Below are 8,396 nucleotides of genomic sequence, written 5' to 3' on the forward strand. Positions count from 1 at the left end.
TTCTCCAAGATTTCATTACTAGGATCCAAAGTTCGCATACCAGATTTTAAAGCTTGAGGAAATGGTACCTTAACTGGACTCTTGATTACCTCAGCAGCCTTGGGGAACTTGGTGCTATCATTGCTTTGTTCCTCTTCAACATCCTCTTGCTTATCAGTTGTTGGGATGTGTAAGGACTTACCACTTCTTGTCATAATGGCATTGACTTCTTTTAAATTTTTTGTGCCATATGCTGACCTTGGGGTGCGGATTGAGCTTGAGAAGGAAATTTGCCACGCTCATTCACACTCATGGAGCTCATTATCTTGGATATATGACTCTTTATCTCTTTGTTTTCTTCAACAACCTGCATAATCAAAGATTCAAACATTTGATTAGTTTCACTCTGTGCCTCAATAAAAGCATGCAAAGTGTCTTCTAAAGGACTCCTAGAAGATGAAGGTGCATGATATGGTGCAGGATATGATCTAGGGGGTTGTGCAGGCGGCTAGTTTTCAGACTTCTAGCTAAAATTGGGGTGATTACGCCACCCAGGATTGTAGGTATCAGAGAAAGGTGCAACAAGCTTCATGTACATACCTAAGGCATTACATTGTTCCTCATACATCCCTCTCATCTTAGCAAATGTGGGACACTCTTGGGCAAGGTGATCTACCCCACCACACACAAAACATCGTCCAAAAGACTCTGCATGATTAGCCACGTGTGTTGGCTTTAAGTCTTTATTCTTCAACACTTCTAGCTCCCTAGTGAGCATCTCAACCTTAGCCTTTAGGTTATTTTCTTCCCTGAGATGGTAAATTCCACCACCATTTAGGTTTCCTGCAGGTCGTGACCTATTTGTGCTCTCAGTAGCACTAGGTCCAGTCCAAGTGTGAGCTTTTTCAGCAAGCTCATTGAGGTATTCTATGGCCTCATCAGGATCTTTCTGTAAGAACTCACCATTACACATCATCTCCATAAATTGACGCTCTCTAGGTGTAAGTCCCTCATAAAAATAGCTCACTAAGCGCCAATTCTCATACCCATGGTGAGGACACATAATCAATAGCTCCTTAAATCTCTCCCAAGACTGATACAAAGTCTCACTGTCCTTTTGTACAAAGGTGGAGATTTGCCTTTTTAAAGCATTGGTCTTATGTTGGGGAAAGTATTTATTAAAGAAGACCTGAGTCATCTCATTCCATGACCTAATAGATCATGATCTCAAAGAGTATGGCCAACTCTTAGCTCTATCCTTCAAAGAGAAAGGAAAGAACTTAAGTCTCACAATGTCATCAGTTGCATTTTGACTATGAAAAGTTGCAACTACTTTCTCAAACTCCCTAATGTGCACATATGGATTTTCATTTTCCAAGCCATGAAAAGTAGGGAGTAACTGTATCATCCCTGTTTTAAAATCCAATTGGCGAATATTAGCTGGAAACATGATGCATGATGGTGTGGCTGTGCGTATAGGGTGGAGGTAATCTTGAAGGGTCCTAGTGGGTTGATCTTCATGTTCACTCATGTTCTCAGAATTAGAAGAATTTTCAAACAAATGATCAGAAAAGTTAAACTCAGACTCTAACACAGGTCTACAAGAAAACCGACCAAAGGCGTCTCTATACCTGTGCAAGCAAGGTAGAGAAAAACGCTAAACTAAAAAAAAAACTACAAAAAGAAATAGAAAATAAAAAAAAATTGAGCAAGCTAAAAGAGGGAACGAAGTTACCGCCTTTACAAACTGTTGAAAAGAAAAACTCTCTCACAATTCTTCTACCGTCTCCCTGGCAACGGCGCCAAAATTTGATTACGCCCAAAGAATAACGCGGTAGTTGTAGCACAGCTTTGGGGTGTCGATTCCACAGGGAGACAAATTAAAAGAATAGCAAGAGGAACAAAGAAACTAAAGAAAAATATTAAATAAGTAATAGAGAACAAAGATTAATTTTAAATGTAAATTAAAGTGAAGCAAAGTGATTAATAGAAAAAGTACTCAAATTTGACAAACAGTAGAGCGTCGGGAATCCCTTGCCCAAATCTGGTATTTTAATTATTCTTAATTCATTGGATAACTCAATTAGGAACTCAATTCCCGCAATTCCCAATCGGAAGGTATAAATTTATAAACCAGACTTAAATAAAATGTAACCCTTTGAAAAAACATTCACCACTTTTAAAAAACGTGAATTACTACCCCTATTGATAAAATCTAATGACGACAATATACTCAGGAAGCGATATTGCAGCAAAAAACTAAATCAATATAGATAAATAATTGATCCAAACATAATCAAAGAACTAATCCATTCAATAGAAAAAGCATGACTGAATCCATAAACACAATAAATTCTATGATTATTCGGAGAAGAAAACATCAACGATGAATTGAGAATGATAAAACAAAAGAGTTTTAGCAATTGAAAATCAAATACATGAATTACGAATAAATTAGAAATAGCATCTAATGTGCAAGTTCATCCCTAATCCTTCTAGAGAATTTAGTTACCCATAAATATACTGGACAACAAAAATCTCTAGAGAAAACTGAAGCGAACGGTGGCCATGGAAGTGATTTTCTCCTCTCTTTAGATCTGCCTCTTGTGCCTCTTACTCGACTCCATTTTGTGCTAATGATATGCTTATATAGGGTAAGAAAGAAACCCTAATGTTCTCTTGATTTCCGCATAAAAAAATTGCCTAAATTTTAGGACTTATCTTGGCAGCCACGTACACCCTTCAGAAGTTTGAATTTGGAAATTCTTATTAGAGACAAATGTATAGTGCTTTATGATATCTTTCTAATGCATCAAGAATATTATCAATCTGATATATGAGTAAAAAGATATAGTCAAAAGATTAAAAGTATGTCCAGACTGTCCCTAGTGAATTTCGGACTTGGACTTCTTGTGGTCTCATTTTGTGATTTTTTTTCTTTTTCTTTTCTTCCAAATTGCTCTCAAACCCCATGAATGTCCTCCTTTTAATTTGACTGGGCTTGACTTGTTCTTTTATAAACTCTGAAATTAGAAATAAAAAAACTGCTTAGGAGTATCCCAACGTAAATAGAAATTCAATTTAAGAATACACATTAATTCCTATGATTTCTATTCACATTTTAGCATTTTAGTCCAATAATAGGGTATGTAGAGTGCACTCTCGCACACTCATCACACCCATCCCATTATCTTTTCATTCCATCTCACTTTCACAGTTTTTTTGGAAAGAAACCAAAACGTTCTCTCAGACAGTTTTTCTGAGTCGTTTTGCACTCCATTTCTGAAGCTTTTGTAAGTATTTTCTCACAATGCTTCCTTCATGAAAGTTATTCTTCTTTGAGCCTAGTTTCCATGGATATATTTTCTTTATTTCATGGTCATTTGATCGGTCAAAAGTTGTTTTGACCATGGAAAGGTCAGTTTGGGTGATAATTTGAAGAGTGTGTTATATTTTAGAGTTTTGACCATGCTAATGGATAGATCTTGGACCGAAATTTTTATGGAGTGTTGTTAACATGTGTATATGATTTTTGGTTGTGGATTTGTTGCATGATTAAAGCTTTTGATGAAATATTTTCTTTAGGTCTAGAAACTTAGAAACTGGAAAAGGAAAAACAGTTTTTGTTTTAAGAAAGTTTGGATCTTTTGTGGTTTAATTTACTTCAATGGATTTGATATATTTATTTGATGATTATAAGCCCTCTTATATACATGTTCAGATGTTATTTTAAAAAATTTTGGTATTATTTTTAAAGATATTATTTTTTATGCAAGAGGATACCCGGTTAGGCCAAGGGTTTGATGTTTTTGGTTAGATCCATGTTTTGGTTTGTTTTTAGCCATGTAATTGTAATTTTAATGCTTGGATCTGACTTAAGACACATTTTTAAACCATTTTATTTTTTATTTTTTTTATTGAGGATTTCATCATTTTATGCCATGGATCAAGTGTTTGATCTAAGCTAGTTAAGAGAAAAATCCTATTTTTGGACTAAGTATGGAGTCGAGTATTTCAAGTGATGTTTTGTAATTTTTTGTGGCTTTTGTGTGATGATTCAAAGCATGTTAGTTCTTAAGATTTTGTTATGAATATGTTAGAAAAATATTTGGATTTTTGGAGTTCCTAGAGATATTTTGAAATAGGTCAAACCTTGAGATTCAAGGGTTTGTATTTTTAGTTAAAAAGTTTGGATCTCTTACTAAAAGTTTCGTGTTGATGATTAGTATATTTTTGTTAGATGTTGTAAGTATGTTTTTAAATTAAGATATTAAGATATTTGTTGCAAAATTTCAGTCTGATCATGAGTTTTGAAGTTGGAAGAATTGTAACAAAAATCAAGAGTTTTAACCTTGAGGAGTTTTGGCCCTATGAGGTTCTCCATAGTTGTGTTTGATTTTAAGTTTTTCTAAATTGATATTTGAGTTTATGACAAAATTTACATAAGGTATGTAAATTTTGGTGATTTTGGAGTTAGGATGTGAAATCCTTAAGTTAGGGGTAAAATGATCATTTTCCTACATGTAGATGGTAAAATGATTAATTTTACTCTAAGTTAGAATTTTGTAAAAAATTTTAGTGATAACGTTTCTAACTTTTAGAATCCCTTCTTATAGTTTCTTGTGTTTCATGCTTGATTTCTCATAAAACGTTAAGATCGTTATAAGTTAGCTTTTAACTTACGATCAGTTTATTCTTTTAGTGTGATGGATAGGGGAACTATAGTTTATGCATGTATGTTATCATATATGCCATTCCATGCTATGTCATTACATATTTATCTATTACACATAATTTATTCTATCATAAAATACTTATCTGTTACACAATCTATTCTATTATGTATTGCTATATGTTGCAAGTATGCCATGTTACGTTATGCCATCTGTTACATGTATGTTGGGTCATGTAATATTTTCTATTACATGTTATGCCATGTTACAAAATATTGTATGTTACATGTTATACCATGTTGTCTATTACATGTTATGTCATGCTATGAAATAGTTTATATCTCAAAGTACGTCATGTCTTTTAGCTTACATTCATGTTATGTTATGCTACGTCAGGACTTCTGTCCTTTTGTTTCGTCTCATGTTTCATCTTGAGTACAGTTTGTGCATTTTGAGAACGACCTTTGAAATCATGTCGAGTTTGTTTATGTCTATTACAACCCTAAGTGCTAGGATGAGGTAATATCCTAGTGGAATCATTTGTTCATGCTGGAGTGTCTAAATTAGTGTGAAATCCTATGGGTTGACAAAGTAAAGTCAATAGGTTATGAATGTGATCTAAGTAACTCGTCACTAGAATGCACTAGGCACTACCATATTTCATTTCATATCATGCTTACTTATGTAGGTGCAGATTCCTAGCACAGGATATGTTTAGTATGTGTCCACAGCAAGTGCAAATACTTGTGAACTGGCACATACCCTATGTGTGTCCACAGCAAGTGCAGATACTTGTGAACTGGCATATATATTAACGCACTCGCAACTAGTGCATATATCTGTAGTGTGATGCAGTAATTGGTAGGGACACATGGCTCAAGGAAGCCCGTGTAGCACTTGCATGGTCACTTTTATCAAGTTTATTGAACAAGATTCTAAGTTCATGTATTTCACATTCAGTCATATTTCAAGTTCACGTTCATGCTATAGCTATATTCAAGTTCATATTCAGTCATGTTTCAAGTTTACGTTTGTGATAACCCAATATTTGACTAGAACTACATTCTTGTTTATTTTCATTGCCTTAGTGATATTTTAGGGTCATGAGAATATTTAGTTGGATTTAGGCCTTGGTTTTGTAGAATAGCAATCCAAGCCCTAAGGGAAGGCCAATTGAGCCATGTGAATTTTGGCCACTATAGGAAGCCAAAGCCCATAAACCCTAGATGCTTTTGGCCTATGACCGAAATCCTTGCTACTAGTGCCATGTGTCATACATGAAAGACACTATGTATCTAGTCTTGATAATGGGCTAAGGGGGAGAGAAGAGTGTTTGGGAAGCCAAAGGAAAGGCTTGCACGCCTACCCCTAGAGGATGTGCCACTTATCATTCATGCTAGAAGCCTTCTAGAAGACCAAATGACAAAATCTCCAAGGGAAAAACCAAGAGGCATTCAGCCAAGCTCATTTGCATGCCCATCCAAGGGTTTTTCTTCAGAAATTGACATTATTCAACCATGTAAAAACCTTCTCGAAGGAATGTGGAGAGACAACCACACCAAATGATAAGTCTACCCTCACTTTTTCGGACACCACACCCAAGAGCACACCCCCACATGCCACATGTCACCTTAGGATTCAAAAAGGTTCTTGGGAAAGGAAGAGTCACCTAGGGGAGAAGAATCAGGAGATGAAGAAACACTTGGGGTTTTTGGAAAGGGATGGCCGGCTAGGGCAAGGCTCACGCCCTTGCCAAGTGTCACACATGCAAAGCCTTGTGTTGGAAGATGAAAAGACATGAAGAGAGAATTACTTTCTTACCCTAAGGATGCATTGTGTCTAGATAAAGCAAGATGGACATAAAAGACTTTTTGGCTAGGACCAAAAAAGGTCCACACGCCTAAGAAGATCTTCCACCTTCCTAAGGAAAATCCAAGAGTGTGGAAGAAGAAGGGATTTTCAGTTAGGGGAAAGAAAATGAGTAACACTTGTCCTTCATGCATTGGACCACAAGCAAACCAATGGGGACATGAGAGAAATTCTAGAAAAGGGGAAGGGAGATACATGCCCAAGGGTTCTTCTTCCCTTACCATTTTCAAAATTTGCATACGCTCTCTATCCTCCATACCAATTCACACCAAAACTTCAAGAATTCTCACTTTTCTTTCTAACCAAATGAGGGAGGCTTTACTCCAAGAGGATTCTTGGCACTAGCAAGGAGGAGACTAGGGTGAGAACCTCTACTATCCAACTTCTTCACCTCAAGCATGCGTAACTCAAGCAGATAATGAATCTCCAAAGAGTTTTAGAGTATGATATCTCTCACACACACATGAAGGGTTTTTTCTTCTTGAAATAACCTAGGCTTTGAGAAAGAGAAGGAGCCAAGATTTTGAGGACTTAGAACCTCTACACTTTTGGCCACTCATGTGAAACACACGCACGCCCAAGATTGACCAAAAGTCACATGTTTGGAAGGGTTTTCATGTTCATAAATGCTAGAAATGAATGGTCTTGGGATTTTCTTTGAACAAAGGCAACCCGAAACCACACACTCAGGCACACAAATTAGGGTTTTGAAAACCTTGTTCTAATGCTTTGCACATCTCATTATCACATTTGCAATTTTGTTTTCCGAAGAATTTTTTTATGTATACAGTCAACCTAGTTTGGTTAACATACGTATATGCTTGTGTAAATCTTTTACTTTGTTCTCATCTTTGAAAGTTGTTCTATATCTTTACTTGGATAAATCTATTGCTTCGACTTGTATAATGTCATGAGAAGATGAAAATTCCATGAATCACATGCTTATGTTTTGGTTTTGCTTGTTGTGGTGTTGACATGTCACTTATCTTAAAGTTTTGGCTATTGTGATATTGTATGCTTCAGATTTCTATGATATGGCCATTATTTCATGCTACATCCACCCATAGCTTCATACAAACTATTTATATTCCGCTCCATTGTTTATTTTATACTGCTAATATATCTAAGAGCATTACATGTTATCTGTCATGTACGAGGGGTATGTAGCCATGTGTTACATGTCCAGGCATTTCAGTCACCACCAAATTCCAAGTGGGGCTAGGGCGTCATAGAGCATGGTATCAGAGCAATTACATCTCTGGGTAAACCCATACATTGTCCTAGGAATACATGGTAATATTCAACAAGGTTTGAGATCTATAGTTGTAGATCTAGGAGGAAGAAGAAATAGAAGGAAGCTACATGTATAGGATTGCTAATGCAAGTGGAGAAAGGCTATCCTTTCTCTAATAAGAGGATTGACCCACGTTGGTTTTTATATGTTTCAGGAGAAGGAAGTATGGTATGAAACCAATGTGAGGATACGTCTTCGAGATGTAGAGATCATGAGGTTGGAAACTCTACACTGTAAGGAGGACAGGCTCTAGTGGAAGCTATTTGCTAGATGGCTAAGGTAGTGTGCAACCAGATAGTGCAAGGGAAAAATGTGAGGTACGAGCCGCTAGAGGAGGAAATCAAGGGTGTCCTTTGTATGAGAAGTTTTTGATTTATAGATACCCTAACTTTATGGGAATAGAAGGGCCTTTGATGACAAATAAGTGGTTAGTGCACTTGGAAAGAACCTTCGACATCAGTGGATGCACGGAAGAGCAGAGGGTCTAGTATGTTGGGCACATGCTCCAAAAAGAAGCCGGTGTGTGGAGGGACACTAAGCGGCAATTGTTGATTTAAGAGTTAGGGGATCTGACTACACTC

General features: G+C 36.4%; 1 non-coding gene across 1 annotated transcript; it reads left to right on the forward strand.

Annotated features, from left to right (window-relative positions):
- Positions 1–1,022: 1,022 nt before the first annotated feature.
- Positions 1,023–1,130, forward strand: LOC122314567. Its single transcript, XR_006243787.1, has one exon. It is a non-coding gene; the product is annotated as a small nucleolar RNA R71 (small nucleolar RNA).
- Positions 1,131–8,396: the final 7,266 nt, after the last annotated feature.

This window comes from Carya illinoinensis, chromosome 6 (assembly GCF_018687715.1).
Source record: "Carya illinoinensis cultivar Pawnee chromosome 6, C.illinoinensisPawnee_v1, whole genome shotgun sequence".
In the NCBI taxonomy this organism is placed as follows: Eukaryota; Viridiplantae; Streptophyta; class Magnoliopsida; order Fagales; family Juglandaceae; genus Carya; species Carya illinoinensis.